General features: G+C 52.7%; 11 non-coding genes across 11 annotated transcripts; all 11 read right to left on the bottom strand.

Moving 5' to 3' along the window:
- Positions 1-1,991: 1,991 nt before the first annotated feature.
- Positions 1,992-2,065, bottom strand: trnai-aau (transfer RNA isoleucine (anticodon AAU)). The gene has a single exon. It is a non-coding gene; the product is annotated as a tRNA-Ile (tRNA).
- Positions 2,066-4,419: 2,354 nt separating this feature from the next.
- On the bottom strand, positions 4,420-4,493 carry trnai-aau (transfer RNA isoleucine (anticodon AAU)). The gene has a single exon. It is a non-coding gene; the product is annotated as a tRNA-Ile (tRNA).
- Positions 4,494-6,824: 2,331 nt separating this feature from the next.
- trnai-aau (transfer RNA isoleucine (anticodon AAU)) lies at positions 6,825-6,898 on the bottom strand. Its single transcript has one exon. It is a non-coding gene; the product is annotated as a tRNA-Ile (tRNA).
- Positions 6,899-9,131: 2,233 nt separating this feature from the next.
- trnai-aau (transfer RNA isoleucine (anticodon AAU)) lies at positions 9,132-9,205 on the bottom strand. Its single transcript has one exon. It is a non-coding gene; the product is annotated as a tRNA-Ile (tRNA).
- A 2,354-nt stretch (positions 9,206-11,559) lies between these two features.
- Positions 11,560-11,633, bottom strand: trnai-aau (transfer RNA isoleucine (anticodon AAU)). Its single transcript has one exon. It is a non-coding gene; the product is annotated as a tRNA-Ile (tRNA).
- Positions 11,634-13,964: 2,331 nt separating this feature from the next.
- On the bottom strand, positions 13,965-14,038 carry trnai-aau (transfer RNA isoleucine (anticodon AAU)). The gene has a single exon. It is a non-coding gene; the product is annotated as a tRNA-Ile (tRNA).
- A 2,331-nt stretch (positions 14,039-16,369) lies between these two features.
- On the bottom strand, positions 16,370-16,443 carry trnai-aau (transfer RNA isoleucine (anticodon AAU)). Its single transcript has one exon. It is a non-coding gene; the product is annotated as a tRNA-Ile (tRNA).
- A 2,233-nt stretch (positions 16,444-18,676) lies between these two features.
- On the bottom strand, positions 18,677-18,750 carry trnai-aau (transfer RNA isoleucine (anticodon AAU)). The gene has a single exon. It is a non-coding gene; the product is annotated as a tRNA-Ile (tRNA).
- Positions 18,751-21,104: 2,354 nt separating this feature from the next.
- trnai-aau (transfer RNA isoleucine (anticodon AAU)) lies at positions 21,105-21,178 on the bottom strand. The gene has a single exon. It is a non-coding gene; the product is annotated as a tRNA-Ile (tRNA).
- Positions 21,179-23,509: 2,331 nt separating this feature from the next.
- On the bottom strand, positions 23,510-23,583 carry trnai-aau (transfer RNA isoleucine (anticodon AAU)). Its single transcript has one exon. It is a non-coding gene; the product is annotated as a tRNA-Ile (tRNA).
- A 2,332-nt stretch (positions 23,584-25,915) lies between these two features.
- Positions 25,916-25,989, bottom strand: trnai-aau (transfer RNA isoleucine (anticodon AAU)). The gene has a single exon. It is a non-coding gene; the product is annotated as a tRNA-Ile (tRNA).
- Positions 25,990-27,037: the final 1,048 nt, after the last annotated feature.

Raw genomic sequence — 27,037 nt, 5'->3', positions numbered from 1 at the left:
CACATCTAATAGTGTACAAACTCAGAATTTCACACAGAGCCTATGAGAAGCATATGAGCGTTTACCATATTTAGTTACAACTACAAAACACTTAACTGACGTTTTATTCTTTATTACTGAACTAAATGTTTGTCCAGATGGAAGCAACAGTATTTGTTTCCTTGCACAAGCTGACCAAAGGTCCTAACAAAAGGTCCTGAAACCAGAACATGAGTGAAAAGCAATATACGCCTGAGCATCTGACATAGTGCTGTCCATGGTACCAGGAGCGTCTGGGTGTTTAGGGTACCAGGGCCCTGGTCGTCCAAGTAAGCGGGCTGGCTCTTTCACTCCGGTGGCCGGTTGGGGGGGGGCTTAAGAGCGGGTCCCCGGGTTCGGACGGTGAGCCGGGTCTTTGGGTGGCTCCAGGTGAGCCGGGTTTTTTGGGCAGCGGGACGGTGAGCCGCGAGGCTGAGTGGCTTTCAGCGACGTGCTGCCTGTCAGATTTTCTCCGGGTTGAAGGTCTTGTTTCGGGCCTGAGGCTAAGTGGCTCCGGACCGGCTGTGGTGTGTTTTTCTCTGGGCCGAGGGGAGGGGTAAGCAGATGTAAGCCCCGCGATTCTCGGCTGGATCTCCGCGGTCTCAGCGCCACGAGAATGCGGATGAAGCCCCCTGATTCTCGGCTCGGCTCGCCACGAGGCTCTGGTCGAGCTGGTCCGGGATTCCACGCACCTCCGGGGACTGGTGGTGGAAGCTGGGGGTCTGGTGGTTATGCTGCTGGGGACTGGTGGTGATTTTGCTGGGGTCTGGTGGTGGAAGCTCCTGGGGTCTGGTGGTGGAAGCTCCTGGGGTCTGGTGGTGGAAGCTCCTGGGGTCTGGTGGTGGAAGCTCTGGTGGTGGAAGCTCCTGGGGTCTGGTGGTGGAAGCTCCTGGGGTCTGGTGGTGGAAGCTCTGGTGGTGGAAGCTCCTGGGGTCTGGTGCTGGAAGCTCCTGGGGTCTGGTGCTGGAAGCTCTGGTGGTGGAAACTCCTGGGGTCTGGTGGTGATTTTGCTGGGGTATGGTGGTGAATGCTCCTGAGGTCTGGTGGTGGAAGCTCCAGGAGTCTGGTGGTGGAAGCTGGGGGTCGAGCTAGTGGGGTCTGGGGGTGGAAGCTGCTGGGGTCTGGTGGTGGAAGCTTCTGGGGTCTGGTGGTGGAAGCTGGGGGTCGAGCTAGTGGGGGATAACTGTCACAGACCTGGCTGAATCCATTTAGACTCTAGACCCCCTGTTTGGACCCTGACCAGACTTTGGGAACAGTGGGTGGTTCAGCAGAGTGGCGCAGCGGAAGCGTGCTGGGCCCATAACCCAGAGGTCGATGGATCGAAACCATCCTCTGCTAGATACAACTTCAGCTATATTATGAGTCTACTCGGGGACTGGTGGTGGAAGCTGGGGGTCTGGTGGTGGAAGCTCCTGTGTTCTGGTAGTGATTTTTCTGGGGTCTGGTGGTGAATGCTCCTGGGGTCTGGTGCTGGAAGCTCCAGGAGTCTGGTGATGGAAGCTCCTGGGTTCTGGTGGTGGAAGCTGGGGGTCGAGCTAGTGCGGTCTCGGGGTGGAAGCTGGGGGTCGAGCTAGTGGGGTCTGGGGGTGGAAGCTGGGGGTCGAGCTAGTGGGGTCTGGGGGTGGAAGCTGGGTGTCTGGTGGTGGAAGCTGCTGGGGTGCTCCTGGGGTCTGGTGGTAGAGACTTTTTTAAAGCTTGATGATTATACTTCATCACTGAGAGTTATGTGTATTCTCATTTTTTAAATGTTTTTTATGAAAAGTACTTTGATTTGTACATGAGATGTGTAATACAAATAAGCTTTCCTCACTTCATAAACTTAAATTCCTTATGTTTGAGTTATCTTTATTTCCTCTTAGCTTTAAGTCAGGTGATTATCAGACTTGACGAATTATTGTCGCACACCAAAGCTAACAATGGAACATACAATCTTTAGAGTCTGAAGTTTTTAAAGATATGCAGAGTAAGCAGTTTGGCCAGTATGGGGATTGAACCCATGACCTTGGCGTTATTAGCACCACGCTCTGACCTTCTGAGCTAACCGGCCTCAATGCTGGCGGCGTGTGTACTGTCACAGACCTTGCTGAGTCCATTTAGACTCTAGACTCCCTGTTTGGACCCTGACCAGACTTTGGGAACAGTGGGTGGTTCAGCAGAGTGGCGCAGCGGAAGCGTGCTGGGCCCATAACCCAGAGGTCGATGGATCGAAACCATCCTCTGCTAGATACAACTTCAGCTATATTATGAGTCTACTGTGAGATACTACCCTTGTCTCATTTAATAACAAACATAAAGTGATGTCATTATTTGTACAACTCCTCATGACTATGTTAAGAAGTGTTTTGTTTAGTTTCCTGCAAAGTAAACATAGTGGGAAGTGTTTCTTTCCACATCTAATAGTGTACAAACTCAGAATTTCACACAGAGCCTATGAGAAGCATATGAGCGTTTACCATATTTAGTTACAACTACAAAACACTTAACTGACGTTTTATTCTTTATTACTGAACTAAATGTTTGTCCAGATGGAAGCAACAGTATTTGTTTCCTTGCACAAGCTGACCAAAGGTCCTAACAAAAGGTCCTGAAACCAGAACATGAGTGAAAAGCAATATACGCCTGAGCATCTGACATAGTGCTGTCCATGGTACCAGGAGCGTCTGGGTGTTTAGGGTACCAGGGCCCTGGTCGTCCAAGTAAGCGGGCTGGCTCTTTCACTCCGGTGGCCGGTTGGGGGGGGGCTTAAGAGCGGGTCCCCGGGTTCGGACGGTGAGCCGGGTCTTTGGGTGGCTCCAGGTGAGCCGGGTTTTTTGGGCAGCGGGTCGGTGAGCCGCGAGGCTGAGTGGCTTTCAGCGACGTGCTGCCTGTCAGTTTTTCTCCGGGTTGAAGGTCTTGTTTCGGGCCTGAGGCTAAGTGGCTCCGGACCGGCTGTGGTGTGTTTTTCTCTGGGCCGAGGGGAGGGGTAAGCGGATGTAAGCCCCGCGATTCTCGGCTGGATCTCCGCGGTCTCAGCGCCACGAGAATGCGGATGAAGCTCCCCGATTCTCGGCTCGGCTCGCCACGAGGCTCTGGTCGAGCTGGTCCGGGATTCCACGCACCTCCGGGGACTGGTGGTGGAAGCTGGGGGTCTGGTGGTTATGCTGCTGGGGAATGGTGGTGATTTTGCTGGGGTCTGGTGGTGGAAGCTCCTGGGGTCTGGTGGTGGAAGCTCCTGGGGTCTGGTGGTGGAAGCTCCTGGGGTCTGGTGGTGGAAGCTCCTGGGGTCTGGTGGTGGAAGCTCTGGTGGTGGAAGCTCCTGGGGTCTGGTGGTGGAAGCTCCTGGGGTCTGGTGCTGGAAGCTCTGGTGGTGGAAGCTCCTGGGGTCTGGTGCTGGAAGCTCCTGGGGTCTGGTGCTGGAAGCTCTGGTGGTGGAAACTCCTGGGGTCTGGTGGTGATTTTGCTGGGGTATGGTGGTGAATGCTCCTGAGGTCTGGTGGTGGAAGCTCCAGGAGTCTGGTGGTGGAAGCTGGGGTCGAGCTAGTGGGGTCTGGGGGTGGAAGCTGCTGGGGTCTGGTGGTGGAAGCTTCTGGGGTCTGGTGGTGGAAGCTGGGGGTCGAGCTAGTGGGGGATAACTGTCACAGACCTGGCTGAATCCATTTAGACTCTAGACCCCCTGTTTGGACCCTGACCAGACTTTGGGAACAGTGGGTGGTTCAGCAGAGTGGCGCAGCGGAAGCGTGCTGGGCCCATAACCCAGAGGTCGATGGATCGAAACCATCATCTGCTAGATACAACTTCAGCTATATTATGAGTCTACTCGGGGACTGGTGGTGGAAGCTGGGGGTCTGGTGGTGGAAGCTCCTGTGTTCTGGTAGTGATTTTTCTGGGGTCTGGTGGTGAATGCTCCTGGGGTCTGGTGCTGGAAGCTCCAGGAGTCTGGTGATGGAAGCTCCTGGGTTCTGGTGGTGGAAGCTGGGGGTCGAGCTAGTGCGATCCCGGGGTGGAAGCTGGGGGTCGAGCTAGTGGGGTCTGGGGGTGGAAGCTGGGGGTCGAGCTAGTGGGGTCTGGGGGTGGAAGCTGGGTGTCTGGTGGTGGAAGCTGCTGGGGTGCTCCTGGGGTCTGGTGGTAGAGACTTTTTTAAAGCTTGATGATTATACTTCATCACTGAGAGTTATGTGTATTCTCATTTTTTAAATGTTCTTTATGAAAAGTACTTTGATTTGTACATGAGATGTGTAATACAAATAAGCTTTCCTCACTTCATAAACTTAAATTCCTTATGTTTGAGTTATCTTTATTTCCTCTTAGCTTTAAGTCAGGTGATTATCAGACTTGACGAATTATTGTCGCACACCAAAGCTAACAATGGAACATACAATCTTTAGAGTCTGAAGTTTTTAAAGATATGCAGAGTAAGCAGTTTGGCCAGTATGGGGATTGAACCCATGACCTTGGCGTTATTAGCACCACGCTCTGACCTTCTGAGCTAACCGGCCTCAATGCTGGCGGCGTGTGTACTGTCACAGACCTTGCTGAGTCCATTTAGACTCTAGACCCCCTGTTTGGACCCTGACCAGACTTTGGGAACAGTGGGTGGTTCAGCAGAGTGGCGCAGCGGAAGCGTGCTGGGCCCATAACCCAGAGGTCGATGGATCGAAACCATCCTCTGCTAGATACAACTTCAGCTATATTATGAGTCTACTGTGAGATACTACCCTTGTCTCATTTAATAACAAACATAAAGTGATGTCATTATTTGTACAACTCCTCATGACTATGTTAAGAAGTGTTTTGTTTAGTTTCCTGCAAAGTAAACATAGTGGGAAGTGTTTCTTTCCACATCTAATAGTGTACAAACTCAGAATTTCACACAGAGCCTATGAGAAGCATATGAGCGTTTACCATATTTAGTTACAACTACAAAACACTTAACTGACGTTTTATTCTTTATTACTGAACTAAATGTTTGTCCAGATGGAAGCAACAGTATTTGTTTCCTTGCACAAGCTGACCAAAGGTCCTAACAAAAGGTCCTGAAACCAGAACATGAGTGAAAAGCAATATACGCCTGAGCATCTGACATAGTGCTGTCCATGGTACCAGGAGCGTCTGGGTGTTTAGGGTACCAGGGCCCTGGTCGTCCAAGTAAGCGGGCTGGCTCTTTCACTCCGGTGGCCGGTTGGGGGGGGGCTTAAGAGCGGGTCCCCGGGTTCGGACGGTGAGCCGGGTCTTTGGGTGGCTCCAGGTGAGCCGGGTTTTTTGGGCAGCGGGACGGTGAGCCGCGAGGCTGAGTGGCTTTCAGCGACGTGCTGCCTGTCAGTTTTTCTCCGGGTTGAAGGTCTTGTTTCGGGCCTGAGGCTAAGTGGCTCCGGACCGGCTGTGGTGTGTTTTTCTCTGGGCCGAGGGGAGGGGTAAGCGGATGTAAGCCCCGCGATTCTCGGCTGGATCTCCGCGGTCTCAGCGCCACGAGAATGCGGATGAAGCTCCCCGATTCTCGGCTCGGCTCGCCACGAGGCTCTGGTCGAGCTGGTCCGGGATTCCACGCACCTCCGGGGACTGGTGGTGGAAGCTGGGGGTCTGGTGGTTATGCTGCTGGGGACTGGTGGTGATTTTGCTGGGGTCTGGTGGTGGAAGCTCCTGGGGTCTGGTGGTGGAAGCTCCTGGGGTCTGGTGGTGGAAGCTCCTGGGGTCTGGTGGTGGAAGCTCTGGTGGTGGAAGCTCCTGGGGTCTGGTGGTGGAAGCTCCTGGGGTCTGGTGCTGGAAGCTCTGGTGGTGGAAGCTCCTGGGGTCTGGTGCTGGAAGCTCCTGGGGTCTGGTGCTGGAAGCTCTGGTGGTGGAAACTCCTGGGGTCTGGTGGTGATTTTGCTGGGGTATGGTGGTGAATGCTCCTGAGGTCTGGTGGTGGAAGCTCCAGGAGTCTGGTGGTGGAAGCTGGGGTCGAGCTAGTGGGGTCTGGGGGTGGAAGCTGCTGGGGTCTGGTGGTGGAAGCTTCTGGGGTCTGGTGGTGGAAGCTGGGGGTCGAGCTAGTGGGGGATAACTGTCACAGACCTGGCTGAATCCATTTAGACTCTAGACCCCCTGTTTGGACCCTGACCAGACTTTGGGAACAGTGGGTGGTTCAGCAGAGTGGCGCAGCGGAAGCGTGCTGGGCCCATAACCCAGAGGTCGATGGATCGAAACCATCATCTGCTAGATACAACTTCAGCTATATTATGAGTCTACTCGGGGACTGGTGGTGGAAGCTGGGGGTCTGGTGGTGGAAGCTCCTGTGTTCTGGTAGTGATTTTTCTGGGGTCTGGTGGTGAATGCTCCTGGGGTCTGGTGCTGGAAGCTCCAGGAGTCTGGTGATGGAAGCTCCTGGGTTCTGGTGGTGGAAGCTGGGGGTCGAGCTAGTGCGGTCTCGGGGTGGAAGCTGGGGGTCGAGCTAGTGGGGTCTGGGGGTGGAAGCTGGGGGTCGAGCTAGTGGGGTCTGGGGGTGGAAGCTGGGTGTCTGGTGGTGGAAGCTGCTGGGGTGCTCCTGGGGTCTGGTGGTAGAGACTTTTTTAAAGCTTGATGATTATACTTCATCACTGAGAGTTATGTGTATTCTCATTTTTTAAATGTTTTTTATGAAAAGTACTTTGATTTGTACATGAGATGTGTAATACAAATAAGCTTTCCTCACTTCATAAACTTAAATTCCTTATGTTTGAGTTATCTTTATTTCCTCTTAGCTTTAAGTCAGGTGATTATCAGACTTGACGAATTATTGTCGCACACCAAAGCTAACAATGGAACATACAATCTTTAGAGTCTGAAGTTTTTAAAGATATGCAGAGTAAGCAGTTTGGCCAGTATGGGGATTGAACCCATGACCTTGGCGTTATTAGCACCACGCTCTGACCTTCTGAGCTAACCGGCCTCAATGCTGGCGGCGTGTGTACTGTCACAGACCTTGCTGAGTCCATTTAGACTCTAGACCCCCTGTTTGGACCCTGACCAGACTTTGGGAACAGTGGGTGGTTCAGCAGAGTGGCGCAGCGGAAGCGTGCTGGGCCCATAACCCAGAGGTCGATGGATCGAAACCATCCTCTGCTAGATACAACTTCAGCTATATTATGAGTCTACTGTGAGATACTACCCTTGTCTCATTTAATAACAAACATAAAGTGATGTCATTATTTGTACAACTCCTCATGACTATGTTAAGAAGTGTTTTGTTTAGTTTCCTGCAAAGTAAACATAGTGGGAAGTGTTTCTTTCCACATCTAATAGTGTACAAACTCAGAATTTCACACAGAGCCTATGAGAAGCATATGAGCGTTTACCATATTTAGTTACAACTACAAAACACTTAACTGACGTTTTATTCTTTATTACTGAACTAAATGTTTGTCCAGATGGAAGCAACAGTATTTGTTTCCTTGCACAAGCTGACCAAAGGTCCTAACAAAAGGTCCTGAAACCAGAACATGAGTGAAAAGCAATATACGCCTGAGCATCTGACATAGTGCTGTCCATGGTACCAGGAGCGTCTGGGTGTTTAGGGTACCAGGGCCCTGGTCGTCCAAGTAAGCGGGCTGGCTCTTTCACTCCGGTGGCCGGTTGGGGGGGGGCTTAAGAGCGGGTCCCCGGGTTCGGACGGTGAGCCGGGTCTTTGGGTGGCTCCAGGTGAGCCGGGTTTTTTGGGCAGCGGGACGGTGAGCCGCGAGGCTGAGTGGCTTTCAGCGACGTGCTGCCTGTCAGTTTTTCTCCGGGTTGAAGGTCTTGTTTCGGGCCTGAGGCTAAGTGGCTCCGGACCGGCTGTGGTGTGTTTTTCTCTGGGCCGAGGGGAGGGGTAAGCAGATGTAAGCCCCGCGATTCTCGGCTGGATCTCCGCGGTCTCAGCGCCACGAGAATGCGGATGAAGCCCCCTGATTCTCGGCTCGGCTCGCCACGAGGCTCTGGTCGAGCTGGTCCGGGATTCCACGCACCTCCGGGGACTGGTGGTGGAAGCTGGGGGTCTGGTGGTTATGCTGCTGGGGACTGGTGGTGATTTTGCTGGGGTCTGGTGGTGGAAGCTCCTGGGGTCTGGTGGTGGAAGCTCCTGGGGTCTGGTGGTGGAAGCTCCTGGGGTCTGGTGCTGGAAGCTCCTGGGGTCTGGTGCTGGAAGCTCTGGTGGTGGAAACTCCTGGGGTCTGGTGGTGATTTTGCTGGGGTATGGTGGTGAATGCTCCTGAGGTCTGGTGGTGGAAGCTCCAGGAGTCTGGTGGTGGAAGCTGGGGGTCGAGCTAGTGGGGTCTGGGGGTGGAAGCTGCTGGGGTCTGGTGGTGGAAGCTTCTGGGGTCTGGTGGTGGAAGCTGGGGGTCGAGCTAGTGGGGGATAACTGTCACAGACCTGGCTGAATCCATTTAGACTCTAGACCCCCTGTTTGGACCCTGACCAGACTTTGGGAACAGTGGGTGGTTCAGCAGAGTGGCGCAGCGGAAGCGTGCTGGGCCCATAACCCAGAGGTCGATGGATCGAAACCATCCTCTGCTAGATACAACTTCAGCTATATTATGAGTCTACTCGGGGACTGGTGGTGGAAGCTGGGGGTCTGGTGGTGGAAGCTCCTGTGTTCTGGTAGTGATTTTTCTGGGGTCTGGTGGTGAATGCTCCTGGGGTCTGGTGCTGGAAGCTCCAGGAGTCTGGTGATGGAAGCTCCTGGGTTCTGGTGGTGGAAGCTGGGGGTCGAGCTAGTGCGGTCTCGGGGTGGAAGCTGGGGGTCGAGCTAGTGGGGTCTGGGGGTGGAAGCTGGGGGTCGAGCTAGTGGGGTCTGGGGGTGGAAGCTGGGTGTCTGGTGGTGGAAGCTGCTGGGGTGCTCCTGGGGTCTGGTGGTAGAGACTTTTTTAAAGCTTGATGATTATACTTCATCACTGAGAGTTATGTGTATTCTCATTTTTTAAATGTTTTTTATGAAAAGTACTTTGATTTGTACATGAGATGTGTAATACAAATAAGCTTTCCTCACTTCATAAACTTAAATTCCTTATGTTTGAGTTATCTTTATTTCCTCTTAGCTTTAAGTCAGGTGATTATCAGACTTGACGAATTATTGTCGCACACCAAAGCTAACAATGGAACATACAATCTTTAGAGTCTGAAGTTTTTAAAGATATGCAGAGTAAGCAGTTTGGCCAGTATGGGGATTGAACCCATGACCTTGGCGTTATTAGCACCACGCTCTGACCTTCTGAGCTAACCGGCCTCAATGCTGGCGGCGTGTGTACTGTCACAGACCTTGCTGAGTCCATTTAGACTCTAGACTCCCTGTTTGGACCCTGACCAGACTTTGGGAACAGTGGGTGGTTCAGCAGAGTGGCGCAGCGGAAGCGTGCTGGGCCCATAACCCAGAGGTCGATGGATCGAAACCATCCTCTGCTAGATACAACTTCAGCTATATTATGAGTCTACTGTGAGATACTACCCTTGTCTCATTTAATAACAAACATAAAGTGATGTCATTATTTGTACAACTCCTCATGACTATGTTAAGAAGTGTTTTGTTTAGTTTCCTGCAAAGTAAACATAGTGGGAAGTGTTTCTTTCCACATCTAATAGTGTACAAACTCAGAATTTCACACAGAGCCTATGAGAAGCATATGAGCGTTTACCATATTTAGTTACAACTACAAAACACTTAACTGACGTTTTATTCTTTATTACTGAACTAAATGTTTGTCCAGATGGAAGCAACAGTATTTGTTTCCTTGCACAAGCTGACCAAAGGTCCTAACAAAAGGTCCTGAAACCAGAACATGAGTGAAAAGCAATATACGCCTGAGCATCTGACATAGTGCTGTCCATGGTACCAGGAGCGTCTGGGTGTTTAGGGTACCAGGGCCCTGGTCGTCCAAGTAAGCGGGCTGGCTCTTTCACTCCGGTGGCCGGTTGGGGGGGGGCTTAAGAGCGGGTCCCCGGGTTCGGACGGTGAGCCGGGTCTTTGGGTGGCTCCAGGTGAGCCGGGTTTTTTGGGCAGCGGGTCGGTGAGCCGCGAGGCTGAGTGGCTTTCAGCGACGTGCTGCCTGTCAGTTTTTCTCCGGGTTGAAGGTCTTGTTTCGGGCCTGAGGCTAAGTGGCTCCGGACCGGCTGTGGTGTGTTTTTCTCTGGGCCGAGGGGAGGGGTAAGCGGATGTAAGCCCCGCGATTCTCGGCTGGATCTCCGCGGTCTCAGCGCCACGAGAATGCGGATGAAGCTCCCCGATTCTCGGCTCGGCTCGCCACGAGGCTCTGGTCGAGCTGGTCCGGGATTCCACGCACCTCCGGGGACTGGTGGTGGAAGCTGGGGGTCTGGTGGTTATGCTGCTGGGGAATGGTGGTGATTTTGCTGGGGTCTGGTGGTGGAAGCTCCTGGGGTCTGGTGGTGGAAGCTCCTGGGGTCTGGTGGTGGAAGCTCCTGGGGTCTGGTGGTGGAAGCTCCTGGGGTCTGGTGGTGGAAGCTCTGGTGGTGGAAGCTCCTGGGGTCTGGTGGTGGAAGCTCCTGGGGTCTGGTGCTGGAAGCTCTGGTGGTGGAAGCTCCTGGGGTCTGGTGCTGGAAGCTCCTGGGGTCTGGTGCTGGAAGCTCTGGTGGTGGAAACTCCTGGGGTCTGGTGGTGATTTTGCTGGGGTATGGTGGTGAATGCTCCTGAGGTCTGGTGGTGGAAGCTCCAGGAGTCTGGTGGTGGAAGCTGGGGTCGAGCTAGTGGGGTCTGGGGGTGGAAGCTGCTGGGGTCTGGTGGTGGAAGCTTCTGGGGTCTGGTGGTGGAAGCTGGGGGTCGAGCTAGTGGGGGATAACTGTCACAGACCTGGCTGAATCCATTTAGACTCTAGACCCCCTGTTTGGACCCTGACCAGACTTTGGGAACAGTGGGTGGTTCAGCAGAGTGGCGCAGCGGAAGCGTGCTGGGCCCATAACCCAGAGGTCGATGGATCGAAACCATCATCTGCTAGATACAACTTCAGCTATATTATGAGTCTACTCGGGGACTGGTGGTGGAAGCTGGGGGTCTGGTGGTGGAAGCTCCTGTGTTCTGGTAGTGATTTTTCTGGGGTCTGGTGGTGAATGCTCCTGGGGTCTGGTGCTGGAAGCTCCAGGAGTCTGGTGATGGAAGCTCCTGGGTTCTGGTGGTGGAAGCTGGGGGTCGAGCTAGTGCGGTCTCGGGGTGGAAGCTGGGGGTCGAGCTAGTGGGGTCTGGGGGTGGAAGCTGGGGGTCGAGCTAGTGGGGTCTGGGGGTGGAAGCTGGGTGTCTGGTGGTGGAAGCTGCTGGGGTGCTCCTGGGGTCTGGTGGTAGAGACTTTTTTAAAGCTTGATGATTATACTTCATCACTGAGAGTTATGTGTATTCTCATTTTTTAAATGTTCTTTATGAAAAGTACTTTGATTTGTACATGAGATGTGTAATACAAATAAGCTTTCCTCACTTCATAAACTTAAATTCCTTATGTTTGAGTTATCTTTATTTCCTCTTAGCTTTAAGTCAGGTGATTATCAGACTTGACGAATTATTGTCGCACACCAAAGCTAACAATGGAACATACAATCTTTAGAGTCTGAAGTTTTTAAAGATATGCAGAGTAAGCAGTTTGGCCAGTATGGGGATTGAACCCATGACCTTGGCGTTATTAGCACCACGCTCTGACCTTCTGAGCTAACCGGCCTCAATGCTGGCGGCGTGTGTACTGTCACAGACCTTGCTGAGTCCATTTAGACTCTAGACCCCCTGTTTGGACCCTGACCAGACTTTGGGAACAGTGGGTGGTTCAGCAGAGTGGCGCAGCGGAAGCGTGCTGGGCCCATAACCCAGAGGTCGATGGATCGAAACCATCCTCTGCTAGATACAACTTCAGCTATATTATGAGTCTACTGTGAGATACTACCCTTGTCTCATTTAATAACAAACATAAAGTGATGTCATTATTTGTACAACTCCTCATGACTATGTTAAGAAGTGTTTTGTTTAGTTTCCTGCAAAGTAAACATAGTGGGAAGTGTTTCTTTCCACATCTAATAGTGTACAAACTCAGAATTTCACACAGAGCCTATGAGAAGCATATGAGCGTTTACCATATTTAGTTACAACTACAAAACACTTAACTGACGTTTTATTCTTTATTACTGAACTAAATGTTTGTCCAGATGGAAGCAACAGTATTTGTTTCCTTGCACAAGCTGACCAAAGGTCCTAACAAAAGGTCCTGAAACCAGAACATGAGTGAAAAGCAATATACGCCTGAGCATCTGACATAGTGCTGTCCATGGTACCAGGAGCGTCTGGGTGTTTAGGGTACCAGGGCCCTGGTCGTCCAAGTAAGCGGGCTGGCTCTTTCACTCCGGTGGCCGGTTGGGGGGGGGCTTAAGAGCGGGTCCCCGGGTTCGGACGGTGAGCCGGGTCTTTGGGTGGCTCCAGGTGAGCCGGGTTTTTTGGGCAGCGGGACGGTGAGCCGCGAGGCTGAGTGGCTTTCAGCGACGTGCTGCCTGTCAGTTTTTCTCCGGGTTGAAGGTCTTGTTTCGGGCCTGAGGCTAAGTGGCTCCGGACCGGCTGTGGTGTGTTTTTCTCTGGGCCGAGGGGAGGGGTAAGCGGATGTAAGCCCCGCGATTCTCGGCTGGATCTCCGCGGTCTCAGCGCCACGAGAATGCGGATGAAGCTCCCCGATTCTCGGCTCGGCTCGCCACGAGGCTCTGGTCGAGCTGGTCCGGGATTCCACGCACCTCCGGGGACTGGTGGTGGAAGCTGGGGGTCTGGTGGTTATGCTGCTGGGGACTGGTGGTGATTTTGCTGGGGTCTGGTGGTGGAAGCTCCTGGGGTCTGGTGGTGGAAGCTCCTGGGGTCTGGTGGTGGAAGCTCCTGGGGTCTGGTGGTGGAAGCTCTGGTGGTGGAAGCTCCTGGGGTCTGGTGGTGGAAGCTCCTGGGGTCTGGTGCTGGAAGCTCTGGTGGTGGAAGCTCCTGGGGTCTGGTGCTGGAAGCTCCTGGGGTCTGGTGCTGGAAGCTCTGGTGGTGGAAACTCCTGGGGTCTGGTGGTGATTTTGCTGGGGTATGGTGGTGAATGCTCCTGAGGTCTGGTGGTGGAAGCTCCAGGAGTCTGGTGGTGGAAGCTGGGGTCGAGCTAGTGGGGTCTGGGGGTGGAAGCTGCTGGGGTCTGGTGGTGGAAGCTTCTGGGGTCTGGTGGTGGAAGCTGGGGGTCGAGCTAGTGGGGGATAACTGTCACAGACCTGGCTGAATCCATTTAGACTCTAGACCCCCTGTTTGGACCCTGACCAGACTTTGGGAACAGTGGGTGGTTCAGCAGAGTGGCGCAGCGGAAGCGTGCTGGGCCCATAACCCAGAGGTCGATGGATCGAAACCATCATCTGCTAGATACAACTTCAGCTATATTATGAGTCTACTCGGGGACTGGTGGTGGAAGCTGGGGGTCTGGTGGTGGAAGCTCCTGTGTTCTGGTAGTGATTTTTCTGGGGTCTGGTGGTGAATGCTCCTGGGGTCTGGTGCTGGAAGCTCCAGGAGTCTGGTGATGGAAGCTCCTGGGTTCTGGTGGTGGAAGCTGGGGGTCGAGCTAGTGCGGTCTCGGGGTGGAAGCTGGGGGTCGAGCTAGTGGGGTCTGGGGGTGGAAGCTGGGGGTCGAGCTAGTGGGGTCTGGGGGTGGAAGCTGGGTGTCTGGTGGTGGAAGCTGCTGGGGTGCTCCTGGGGTCTGGTGGTAGAGACTTTTTTAAAGCTTGATGATTATACTTCATCACTGAGAGTTATGTGTATTCTCATTTTTTAAATGTTTTTTATGAAAAGTACTTTGATTTGTACATGAGATGTGTAATACAAATAAGCTTTCCTCACTTCATAAACTTAAATTCCTTATGTTTGAGTTATGTTTATTTCCTCTTAGCTTTAAGTCAGGTGATTATCAGACTTGACGAATTATTGTCGCACACCAAAGCTAACAATGGAACATACAATCTTTAGAGTCTGAAGTTTTTAAAGATATGCAGAGTAAGCAGTTTGGCCAGTATGGGGATTGAACCCATGACCTTGGCGTTATTAGCACCACGCTCTGACCTTCTGAGCTAACCGGCCTCAATGCTGGCGGCGTGTGTACTGTCACAGACCTTGCTGAGTCCATTTAGACTCTAGACCCCCTGTTTGGACCCTGACCAGACTTTGGGAACAGTGGGTGGTTCAGCAGAGTGGCGCAGCGGAAGCGTGCTGGGCCCATAACCCAGAGGTCGATGGATCGAAACCATCCTCTGCTAGATACAACTTCAGCTATATTATGAGTCTACTGTGAGATACTACCCTTGTCTCATTTAATAACAAACATAAAGTGATGTCATTATTTGTACAACTCCTCATGACTATGTTAAGAAGTGTTTTGTTTAGTTTCCTGCAAAGTAAACATAGTGGGAAGTGTTTCTTTCCACATCTAATAGTGTACAAACTCAGAATTTCACACAGAGCCTATGAGAAGCATATGAGCGTTTACCATATTTAGTTACAACTACAAAACACTTAACTGACGTTTTATTCTTTATTACTGAACTAAATGTTTGTCCAGATGGAAGCAACAGTATTTGTTTCCTTGCACAAGCTGACCAAAGGTCCTAACAAAAGGTCCTGAAACCAGAACATGAGTGAAAAGCAATATACGCCTGAGCATCTGACATAGTGCTGTCCATGGTACCAGGAGCGTCTGGGTGTTTAGGGTACCAGGGCCCTGGTCGTCCAAGTAAGCGGGCTGGCTCTTTCACTCCGGTGGCCGGTTGGGGGGGGGCTTAAGAGCGGGTCCCCGGGTTCGGACGGTGAGCCGGGTCTTTGGGTGGCTCCAGGTGAGCCGGGTTTTTTGGGCAGCGGGACGGTGAGCCGCGAGGCTGAGTGGCTTTCAGCGACGTGCTGCCTGTCAGTTTTTCTCCGGGTTGAAGGTCTTGTTTCGGGCCTGAGGCTAAGTGGCTCCGGACCGGCTGTGGTGTGTTTTTCTCTGGGCCGAGGGGAGGGGTAAGCGGATGTAAGCCCCGCGATTCTCGGCTGGATCTCCGCGGTCTCAGCGCCACGAGAATGCGGATGAAGCTCCCCGATTCTCGGCTCGGCTCGCCACGAGGCTCTGGTCGAGCTGGTCCGGGATTCCACGCACCTCCGGGGACTGGTGGTGGAAGCTGGGGGTCTGGTGGTTATGCTGCTGGGGACTGGTGGTGATTTTGCTGGGGTCTGGTGGTGGAAGCTCCTGGGGTCTGGTGGTGGAAGCTCCTGGGGTCTGGTGGTGGAAGCTCCTGGGGTCTGGTGGTGGAAGCTCTGGTGGTGGAAGCTCCTGGGGTCTGGTGGTGGAAGCTCCTGGGGTCTGGTGCTGGAAGCTCTGGTGGTGGAAGCTCCTGGGGTCTGGTGCTGGAAGCTCCTGGGGTCTGGTGCTGGAAGCTCTGGTGGTGGAAACTCCTGGGGTCTGGTGGTGATTTTGCTGGGGTATGGTGGTGAATGCTCCTGAGGTCTGGTGGTGGAAGCTCCAGGAGTCTGGTGGTGGAAGCTGGGGTCGAGCTAGTGGGGTCTGGGGGTGGAAGCTGCTGGGGTCTGGTGGTGGAAGCTTCTGGGGTCTGGTGGTGGAAGCTGGGGGTCGAGCTAGTGGGGGATAACTGTCACAGACCTGGCTGAATCCATTTAGACTCTAGACCCCCTGTTTGGACCCTGACCAGACTTTGGGAACAGTGGGTGGTTCAGCAGAGTGGCGCAGCGGAAGCGTGCTGGGCCCATAACCCAGAGGTCGATGGATCGAAACCATCATCTGCTAGATACAACTTCAGCTATATTATGAGTCTACTCGGGGACTGGTGGTGGAAGCTGGGGGTCTGGTGGTGGAAGCTCCTGTGTTCTGGTAGTGATTTTTCTGGGGTCTGGTGGTGAATGCTCCTGGGGTCTGGTGCTGGAAGCTCCAGGAGTCTGGTGATGGAAGCTCCTGGGTTCTGGTGGTGGAAGCTGGGGGTCGAGCTAGTGCGGTCTCGGGGTGGAAGCTGGGGGTCGAGCTAGTGGGGTCTGGGGGTGGAAGCTGGGGGTCGAGCTAGTGGGGTCTGGGGGTGGAAGCTGGGTGTCTGGTGGTGGAAGCTGCTGGGGTGCTCCTGGGGTCTGGTGGTAGAGACTTTTTTAAAGCTTGATGATTATACTTCATCACTGAGAGTTATGTGTATTCTCATTTTTTAAATGTTTTTTATGAAAAGTACTTTGATTTGTACATGAGATGTGTAATACAAATAAGCTTTCCTCACTTCATAAACTTAAATTCCTTATGTTTGAGTTATCTTTATTTCCTCTTAGCTTTAAGTCAGGTGATTATCAGACTTGACGAATTATTGTCGCACACCAAAGCTAACAATGGAACATACAATCTTTAGAGTCTGAAGTTTTTAAAGATATGCAGAGTAAGCAGTTTGGCCAGTATGGGGATTGAACCCATGACCTTGGCGTTATTAGCACCACGCTCTGACCTTCTGAGCTAACCGGCCTCAATGCTGGCGGCGTGTGTACTGTCACAGACCTTGCTGAGTCCATTTAGACTCTAGACCCCCTGTTTGGACCCTGACCAGACTTTGGGAACAGTGGGTGGTTCAGCAGAGTGGCGCAGCGGAAGCGTGCTGGGCCCATAACCCAGAGGTCGATGGATCGAAACCATCCTCTGCTAGATACAACTTCAGCTATATTATGAGTCTACTGTGAGATACTACCCTTGTCTCATTTAATAACAAACATAAAGTGATGTCATTATTTGTACAACTCCTCATGACTATGTTAAGAAGTGTTTTGTTTAGTTTCCTGCAAAGTAAACATAGTGGGAAGTGTTTCTTTCCACATCTAATAGTGTACAAACTCAGAATTTCACACAGAGCCTATGAGAAGCATATGAGCGTTTACCATATTTAGTTACAACTACAAAACACTTAACTGACGTTTTATTCTTTATTACTGAACTAAATGTTTGTCCAGATGGAAGCAACAGTATTTGTTTCCTTGCACAAGCTGACCAAAGGTCCTAACAAAAGGTCCTGAAACCAGAACATGAGTGAAAAGCAATATACGCCTGAGCATCTGACATAGTGCTGTCCATGGTACCAGGAGCGTCTGGGTGTTTAGGGTACCAGGGCCCTGGTCGTCCAAGTAAGCGGGCTGGCTCTTTCACTCCGGTGGCCGGTTGGGGGGGGGCTTAAGAGCGGGTCCCCGGGTTCGGACGGTGAGCCGGGTCTTTGGGTGGCTCCAGGTGAGCCGGGTTTTTTGGGCAGCGGGACGGTGAGCCGCGAGGCTGAGTGGCTTTCAGCGACGTGCTGCCTGTCAGTTTTTCTCCGGGTTGAAGGTCTTGTTTCGGGCCTGAGGCTAAGTGGCTCCGGACCGGCTGTGGTGTGTTTTTCTCTGGGCCGAGGGGAGGGGTAAGCAGATGTAAGCCCCGCGATTCTCGGCTGGATCTCCGCGGTCTCAGCGCCACGAGAATGCGGATGAAGCCCCCTGATTCTCGGCTCGGCTCGCCACGAGGCTCTGGTCGAGCTGGTCCGGGATTCCACGCACCTCCGGGGACTGGTGGTGGAAGCTGGGGGTCTGGTGGTTATGCTGCTGGGGACTGGTGGTGATTTTGCTGGGGTCTGGTGGTGGAAGCTCCTGGGGTCTGGTGGTGGAAGCTCCTGGGGTCTGGTGGTGGAAGCTCCTGGGGTCTGGTGCTGGAAGCTCCTGGGGTCTGGTGCTGGAAGCTCTGGTGGTGGAAACTCCTGGGGTCTGGTGGTGATTTTGCTGGGGTATGGTGGTGAATGCTCCTGAGGTCTGGTGGTGGAAGCTCCAGGAGTCTGGTGGTGGAAGCTGGGGGTCGAGCTAGTGGGGTCTGGGGGTGGAAGCTGCTGGGGTCTGGTGGTGGAAGCTTCTGGGGTCTGGTGGTGGAAGCTGGGGGTCGAGCTAGTGGGGGATAACTGTCACAGACCTGGCTGAATCCATTTAGACTCTAGACCCCCTGTTTGGACCCTGACCAGACTTTGGGAACAGTGGGTGGTTCAGCAGAGTGGCGCAGCGGAAGCGTGCTGGGCCCATAACCCAGAGGTCGATGGATCGAAACCATCCTCTGCTAGATACAACTTCAGCTATATTATGAGTCTACTCGGGGACTGGTGGTGGAAGCTGGGGGTCTGGTGGTGGAAGCTCCTGTGTTCTGGTAGTGATTTTTCTGGGGTCTGGTGGTGAATGCTCCTGGGGTCTGGTGCTGGAAGCTCCAGGAGTCTGGTGATGGAAGCTCCTGGGTTCTGGTGGTGGAAGCTGGGGGTCGAGCTAGTGCGGTCTCGGGGTGGAAGCTGGGGGTCGAGCTAGTGGGGTCTGGGGGTGGAAGCTGGGGGTCGAGCTAGTGGGGTCTGGGGGTGGAAGCTGGGTGTCTGGTGGTGGAAGCTGCTGGGGTGCTCCTGGGGTCTGGTGGTAGAGACTTTTTTAAAGCTTGATGATTATACTTCATCACTGAGAGTTATGTGTATTCTCATTTTTTAAATGTTTTTTATGAAAAGTACTTTGATTTGTACATGAGATGTGTAATACAAATAAGCTTTCCTCACTTCATAAACTTAAATTCCTTATGTTTGAGTTATCTTTATTTCCTCTTAGCTTTAAGTCAGGTGATTATCAGACTTGACGAATTATTGTCGCACACCAAAGCTAACAATGGAACATACAATCTTTAGAGTCTGAAGTTTTTAAAGATATGCAGAGTAAGCAGTTTGGCCAGTATGGGGATTGAACCCATGACCTTGGCGTTATTAGCACCACGCTCTGACCTTCTGAGCTAACCGGCCTCAATGCTGGCGGCGTGTGTACTGTCACAGACCTTGCTGAGTCCATTTAGACTCTAGACTCCCTGTTTGGACCCTGACCAGACTTTGGGAACAGTGGGTGGTTCAGCAGAGTGGCGCAGCGGAAGCGTGCTGGGCCCATAACCCAGAGGTCGATGGATCGAAACCATCCTCTGCTAGATACAACTTCAGCTATATTATGAGTCTACTGTGAGATACTACCCTTGTCTCATTTAATAACAAACATAAAGTGATGTCATTATTTGTACAACTCCTCATGACTATGTTAAGAAGTGTTTTGTTTAGTTTCCTGCAAAGTAAACATAGTGGGAAGTGTTTCTTTCCACATCTAATAGTGTACAAACTCAGAATTTCACACAGAGCCTATGAGAAGCATATGAGCGTTTACCATATTTAGTTACAACTACAAAACACTTAACTGACGTTTTATTCTTTATTACTGAACTAAATGTTTGTCCAGATGGAAGCAACAGTATTTGTTTCCTTGCACAAGCTGACCAAAGGTCCTAACAAAAGGTCCTGAAACCAGAACATGAGTGAAAAGCAATATACGCCTGAGCATCTGACATAGTGCTGTCCATGGTACCAGGAGCGTCTGGGTGTTTAGGGTACCAGGGCCCTGGTCGTCCAAGTAAGCGGGCTGGCTCTTTCACTCCGGTGGCCGGTTGGGGGGGGGCTTAAGAGCGGGTCCCCGGGTTCGGACGGTGAGCCGGGTCTTTGGGTGGCTCCAGGTGAGCCGGGTTTTTTGGGCAGCGGGTCGGTGAGCCGCGAGGCTGAGTGGCTTTCAGCGACGTGCTGCCTGTCAGTTTTTCTCCGGGTTGAAGGTCTTGTTTCGGGCCTGAGGCTAAGTGGCTCCGGACCGGCTGTGGTGTGTTTTTCTCTGGGCCGAGGGGAGGGGTAAGCGGATGTAAGCCCCGCGATTCTCGGCTGGATCTCCGCGGTCTCAGCGCCACGAGAATGCGGATGAAGCTCCCCGATTCTCGGCTCGGCTCGCCACGAGGCTCTGGTCGAGCTGGTCCGGGATTCCACGCACCTCCGGGGACTGGTGGTGGAAGCTGGGGGTCTGGTGGTTATGCTGCTGGGGAATGGTGGTGATTTTGCTGGGGTCTGGTGGTGGAAGCTCCTGGGGTCTGGTGGTGGAAGCTCCTGGGGTCTGGTGGTGGAAGCTCCTGGGGTCTGGTGGTGGAAGCTCCTGGGGTCTGGTGGTGGAAGCTCTGGTGGTGGAAGCTCCTGGGGTCTGGTGGTGGAAGCTCCTGGGGTCTGGTGCTGGAAGCTCTGGTGGTGGAAGCTCCTGGGGTCTGGTGCTGGAAGCTCCTGGGGTCTGGTGCTGGAAGCTCTGGTGGTGGAAACTCCTGGGGTCTGGTGGTGATTTTGCTGGGGTATGGTGGTGAATGCTCCTGAGGTCTGGTGGTGGAAGCTCCAGGAGTCTGGTGGTGGAAGCTGGGGTCGAGCTAGTGGGGTCTGGGGGTGGAAGCTGCTGGGGTCTGGTGGTGGAAGCTTCTGGGGTCTGGTGGTGGAAGCTGGGGGTCGAGCTAGTGGGGGATAACTGTCACAGACCTGGCTGAATCCATTTAGACTCTAGACCCCCTGTTTGGACCCTGACCAGACTTTGGGAACAGTGGGTGGTTCAGCAGAGTGGCGCAGCGGAAGCGTGCTGGGCCCATAACCCAGAGGTCGATGGATCGAAACCATCATCTGCTAGATACAACTTCAGCTATATTATGAGTCTACTCGGGGACTGGTGGTGGAAGCTGGGGGTCTGGTGGTGGAAGCTCCTGTGTTCTGGTAGTGATTTTTCTGGGGTCTGGTGGTGAATGCTCCTGGGGTCTGGTGCTGGAAGCTCCAGGAGTCTGGTGATGGAAGCTCCTGGGTTCTGGTGGTGGAAGCTGGGGGTCGAGCTAGTGCGGTCTCGGGGTGGAAGCTGGGGGTCGAGCTAGTGGGGTCTGGGGGTGGAAGCTGGGGGTCGAGCTAGTGGGGTCTGGGGGTGGAAGCTGGGTGTCTGGTGGTGGAAGCTGCTGGGGTGCTCCTGGGGTCTGGTGGTAGAGACTTTTTTAAAGCTTGATGATTATACTTCATCACTGAGAGTTATGTGTATTCTCATTTTTTAAATGTTCTTTATGAAAAGTACTTTGATTTGTACATGAGATGTGTAATACAAATAAGCTTTCCTCACTTCATAAACTTAAATTCCTTATGTTTGAGTTATCTTTATTTCCTCTTAGCTTTAAGTCAGGTGATTATCAGACTTGACGAATTATTGTCGCACACCAAAGCTAACAATGGAACATACAATCTTTAGAGTCTGAAGTTTTTAAAGATATGCAGAGTAAGCAGTTTGGCCAGTATGGGGATTGAACCCATGACCTTGGCGTTATTAGCACCACGCTCTGACCTTCTGAGCTAACCGGCCTCAATGCTGGCGGCGTGTGTACTGTCACAGACCTTGCTGAGTCCATTTAGACTCTAGACCCCCTGTTTGGACCCTGACCAGACTTTGGGAACAGTGGGTGGTTCAGCAGAGTGGCGCAGCGGAAGCGTGCTGGGCCCATAACCCAGAGGTCGATGGATCGAAACCATCCTCTGCTAGATACAACTTCAGCTATATTATGAGTCTACTGTGAGATACTACCCTTGTCTCATTTAATAACAAACATAAAGTGATGTCATTATTTGTACAACTCCTCATGACTATGTTAAGAAGTGTTTTGTTTAGTTTCCTGCAAAGTAAACATAGTGGGAAGTGTTTCTTTCCACATCTAATAGTGTACAAACTCAGAATTTCACACAGAGCCTATGAGAAGCATATGAGCGTTTACCATATTTAGTTACAACTACAAAACACTTAACTGACGTTTTATTCTTTATTACTGAACTAAATGTTTGTCCAGATGGAAGCAACAGTATTTGTTTCCTTGCACAAGCTGACCAAAGGTCCTAACAAAAGGTCCTGAAACCAGAACATGAGTGAAAAGCAATATACGCCTGAGCATCTGACATAGTGCTGTCCATGGTACCAGGAGCGTCTGGGTGTTTAGGGTACCAGGGCCCTGGTCGTCCAAGTAAGCGGGCTGGCTCTTTCACTCCGGTGGCCGGTTGGGGGGGGGCTTAAGAGCGGGTCCCCGGGTTCGGACGGTGAGCCGGGTCTTTGGGTGGCTCCAGGTGAGCCGGGTTTTTTGGGCAGCGGGACGGTGAGCCGCGAGGCTGAGTGGCTTTCAGCGACGTGCTGCCTGTCAGTTTTTCTCCGGGTTGAAGGTCTTGTTTCGGGCCTGAGGCTAAGTGGCTCCGGACCGGCTGTGGTGTGTTTTTCTCTGGGCCGAGGGGAGGGGTAAGCGGATGTAAGCCCCGCGATTCTCGGCTGGATCTCCGCGGTCTCAGCGCCACGAGAATGCGGATGAAGCTCCCCGATTCTCGGCTCGGCTCGCCACGAGGCTCTGGTCGAGCTGGTCCGGGATTCCACGCACCTCCGGGGACTGGTGGTGGAAGCTGGGGGTCTGGTGGTTATGCTGCTGGGGACTGGTGGTGATTTTGCTGGGGTCTGGTGGTGGAAGCTCCTGGGGTCTGGTGGTGGAAGCTCCTGGGGTCTGGTGGTGGAAGCTCCTGGGGTCTGGTGGTGGAAGCTCTGGTGGTGGAAGCTCCTGGGGTCTGGTGGTGGAAGCTCCTGGGGTCTGGTGCTGGAAGCTCTGGTGGTGGAAGCTCCTGGGGTCTGGTGCTGGAAGCTCCTGGGGTCTGGTGCTGGAAGCTCTGGTGGTGGAAACTCCTGGGGTCTGGTGGTGATTTTGCTGGGGTATGGTGGTGAATGCTCCTGAGGTCTGGTGGTGGAAGCTCCAGGAGTCTGGTGGTGGAAGCTGGGGTCGAGCTAGTGGGGTCTGGGGGTGGAAGCTGCTGGGGTCTGGTGGTGGAAGCTTCTGGGGTCTGGTGGTGGAAGCTGGGGGTCGAGCTAGTGGGGGATAACTGTCACAGACCTGGCTGAATCCATTTAGACTCTAGACCCCCTGTTTGGACCCTGACCAGACTTTGGGAACAGTGGGTGGTTCAGCAGAGTGGCGCAGCGGAAGCGTGCTGGGCCCATAACCCAGAGGTCGATGGATCGAAACCATCATCTGCTAGATACAACTTCAGCTATATTATGAGTCTACTCGGGGACTGGTGGTGGAAGCTGGGGGTCTGGTGGTGGAAGCTCCTGTGTTCTGGTAGTGATTTTTCTGGGGTCTGGTGGTGAATGCTCCTGGGGTCTGGTGCTGGAAGCTCCAGGAGTCTGGTGATGGAAGCTCCTGGGTTCTGGTGGTGGAAGCTGGGGGTCGAGCTAGTGCGGTCTCGGGGTGGAAGCTGGGGGTCGAGCTAGTGGGGTCTGGGGGTGGAAGCTGGGGGTCGAGCTAGTGGGGTCTGGGGGTGGAAGCTGGGTGTCTGGTGGTGGAAGCTGCTGGGGTGCTCCTGGGGTCTGGTGGTAGAGACTTTTTTAAAGCTTGATGATTATACTTCATCACTGAGAGTTATGTGTATTCTCATTTTTTAAATGTTTTTTATGAAAAGTACTTTGATTTGTACATGAGATGTGTAATACAAATAAGCTTTCCTCACTTCATAAACTTAAATTCCTTATGTTTGAGTTATGTTTATTTCCTCTTAGCTTTAAGTCAGGTGATTATCAGACTTGACGAATTATTGTCGCACACCAAAGCTAACAATGGAACATACAATCTTTAGAGTCTGAAGTTTTTAAAGATATGCAGAGTAAGCAGTTTGGCCAGTATGGGGATTGAACCCATGACCTTGGCGTTATTAGCACCACGCTCTGACCTTCTGAGCTAACCGGCCTCAATGCTGGCGGCGTGTGTACTGTCACAGACCTTGCTGAGTCCATTTAGACTCTAGACCCCCTGTTTGGACCCTGACCAGACTTTGGGAACAGTGGGTGGTTCAGCAGAGTGGCGCAGCGGAAGCGTGCTGGGCCCATAACCCAGAGGTCGATGGATCGAAACCATCCTCTGCTAGATACAACTTCAGCTATATTATGAGTCTACTGTGAGATACTACCCTTGTCTCATTTAATAACAAACATAAAGTGATGTCATTATTTGTACAACTCCTCATGACTATGTTAAGAAGTGTTTTGTTTAGTTTCCTGCAAAGTAAACATAGTGGGAAGTGTTTCTTTCCACATCTAATAGTGTACAAACTCAGAATTTCACACAGAGCCTATGAGAAGCATATGAGCGTTTACCATATTTAGTTACAACTACAAAACACTTAACTGACGTTTTATTCTTTATTACTGAACTAAATGTTTGTCCAGATGGAAGCAACAGTATTTGTTTCCTTGCACAAGCTGACCAAAGGTCCTAACAAAAGGTCCTGAAACCAGAACATGAGTGAAAAGCAATATACGCCTGAGCATCTGACATAGTGCTGTCCATGGTACCAGGAGCGTCTGGGTGTTTAGGGTACCAGGGCCCTGGTCGTCCAAGTAAGCGGGCTGGCTCTTTCACTCCGGTGGCCAGTTGGGGGGGGGCTTAAGAGCGGGTCCCCGGGTTCGGACGGTGAGCCGGGTCTTTGGGTGGCTCCAGGTGAGCCGGGTTTTTTGGGCAGCGGGACGGTGAGCCGCGAGGCTGAGTGGCTTTCAGCGACGTGCTGCCTGTCAGTTTTTCTCCGGGTTGAAGGTCTTGTTTCGGGCCTGAGGCTAAGTGGCTCCGGACCGGCTGTGGTGTGTTTTTCTCTGGGCCGAGGGGAGGGGTAAGCGGATGTAAGCCCCGCGATTCTCGGCTGGATCTCCGCGGTCTCAGCGCCACCAGAATGCGGATGAAGCCCCCCGATTCTCGGCTCGGCTCGCCACGAGGCTCTGGTCGAGCTGGTCCGGGATTCCACGCACCTCCGGGGACTGGTGGTGGAAGCTGGGGGTCTGGTGGTTATGCTGCTGGGGACTGGTGGTGATTTTGCTGGGGTCTGGTGGTGGAAGCTCCTGGGGTCTGGTGGTGGAAGCTCCTGGGGTCTGGTGGTGGAAGCTCCTGGGGTCTGGTGGTGGAAGCTCTGGTGGTGGAAGCTCCTGGGGTCTGGTGGTGGAAGCTCCTGGGGTCTGGTGCTGGAAGCTCTGGTGGTGGAAGCTCCTGGGGTCTGGTGCTGGAAGCTCCTGGGGTCTGGTGCTGGAAGCTCTGGTGGTGGAAACTCCTGGGGTCTGGTGGTGATTTTGCTGGGGTATGGTGGTGAATGCTCCTGAGGTCGGGTGGTGGAAGCTCCAGGAGTCTGGTGGTGGAAGCTGGGGGTCGAGCTAGTGGGGTCTGGGGGTGGAAGCTGCTGGGGTCTGGTGGTGGAAGCTTCTGGGGTCTGGTGGTGGAAGCTGGGGGTCGAGCTAGTGGGGGATAACTGTCACAGACCTGGCTGAATCCATTTAGACTCTAGACCCCCTGTTTGGACCCTGACCAGACTTTGGGAACAGTGGGTGGTTCAGCAGAGTGGCGCAGCGGAAGCGTGCTGGGCCCATAACCCAGAGGTCGATGGATCGAAACCATCCTCTGCTAGATACAACTTCAGCTATATTATGAGTCTACTCGGGGACTGGTGGTGGAAGCTGGGGGTCTGGTGGTGGAAGCTCCTGTGTTCTGGTAGTGATTTTTCTGGGGTCTGGTGGTGAATGCTCCTGGGGTCTGGTGCTGGAAGCTCCAGGAGTCTGGTGATGGAAGCTCCTGGGTTCTGGTGGTGGAAGCTGGGGGTCGAGCTAGTGCGGTCTCGGGGTGGAAGCTGGGGGTCGAGCTAGTGGGGTCTGGGGGTGGAAGCTGGGGGTCGAGCTAGTGGGGTCTGGGGGTGGAAGCTGGGTGTCTGGTGGTGGAAGCTGCTGGGGTGCTCCTGGGGTCTGGTGGTAGAGACTTTTTTAAAGCTTGATGATTATACTTCATCACTGAGAGTTATGTGTATTCTCATTTTTTAAATGTTTTTTATGAAAAGTACTTTGATTTGTACATGAGATGTGTAATACAAATAAGCTTTCCTCACTTCATAAACTTAAATTCCTTATGTTTGAGTTATCTTTATTTCCTCTTAGCTTTAAGTCAGGTGATTATCAGACTTGACGAATTATTGTCGCACACCAAAGCTAACAATGGAACATACAATCTTTAGAGTCTGAAGTTTTTAAAGATATGCAGAGTAAGCAGTTTGGCCAGTATGGGGATTGAACCCATGACCTTGGCGTTATTAGCACCACGCTCTGACCTTCTGAGCTAACCGGCCTCAATGCTGGCGGCGTGTGTACTGTCACAGACCTTGCTGAGTCCATTTAGACTCTAGACCCCCTGTTTGGACCCTGACCAGACTTTGGGAACAGTGGGTGGTTCAGCAGAGTGGCGCAGCGGAAGCGTGCTGGGCCCATAACCCAGAGGTCGATGGATCGAAACCATCCTCTGCTAGATACAACTTCAGCTATATTATGAGTCTACTGTGAGATACTACCCTTGTCTCATTTAATAACAAACATAAAGTGATGTCATTATTTGTACAACTCCTCATGACTATGTTAAGAAGTGTTTTGTTTAGTTTCCTGCAAAGTAAACATAGTGGGAAGTGTTTCTTTCCACATCTAATAGTGTACAAACTCAGAATTTCACACAGAGCCTATGAGAAGCATATGAGCGTTTACCATATTTAGTTACAACTACAAAACACTTAACTGACGTTTTATTCTTTATTACTGAACTAAATGTTTGTCCAGATGGAAGCAACAGTATTTGTTTCCTTGCACAAGCTGACCAAAGGTCCTAACAAAAGGTCCTGAAACCAGAACATGAGTGAAAAGCAATATACGCCTGAGCATCTGACAGAGTGCTGTCCATGGTACCAGGAGCGTCTGGGTGTTTAGGGTACCAGGGCCCTGGTCGTCCAAGTAAGCGGGCTGGCTCTTTCACTCCGGTGGCCGGTTGGGGGGGGGGCTTAAGAGCGGGTCCCCGGGTTCGGACGGTGAGCCGGGTCTTTGGGTGGCTCCAGGTGAGCCGGGTTTTTTGGGCAGCGGGACGGTGAGCCGCGAGGCTGAGTGGCTTTCAGCGACGTGCTGCCTGTCAGTTTTTCTCCGGGTTGAAGGTCTTGTTTCGGGCCTGAGGCTAAGTGGCTCCGGACCGGCTGTGGTGTGTTTTTCTCTGGGCCGAGGGGAGGGGTAAGCGGATGTAAGCCCCGCGATTCTCGGCTGGATCTCCGCGGTCTCAGCGCCACCAGAATGCGGATGAAGCCCCCCGATTCTCGGCTCGGCTCGCCACGAGGCTCTGGTCGAGCTGGTCCGGGATTCCAC

This window comes from Cololabis saira, unplaced genomic scaffold (assembly GCF_033807715.1).
Source record: "Cololabis saira isolate AMF1-May2022 unplaced genomic scaffold, fColSai1.1 scf036, whole genome shotgun sequence".
Taxonomy (NCBI): Eukaryota; Metazoa; Chordata; class Actinopteri; order Beloniformes; family Belonidae; genus Cololabis; species Cololabis saira.
This window is presented reverse-complemented; position numbering and strand designations above follow the sequence as displayed.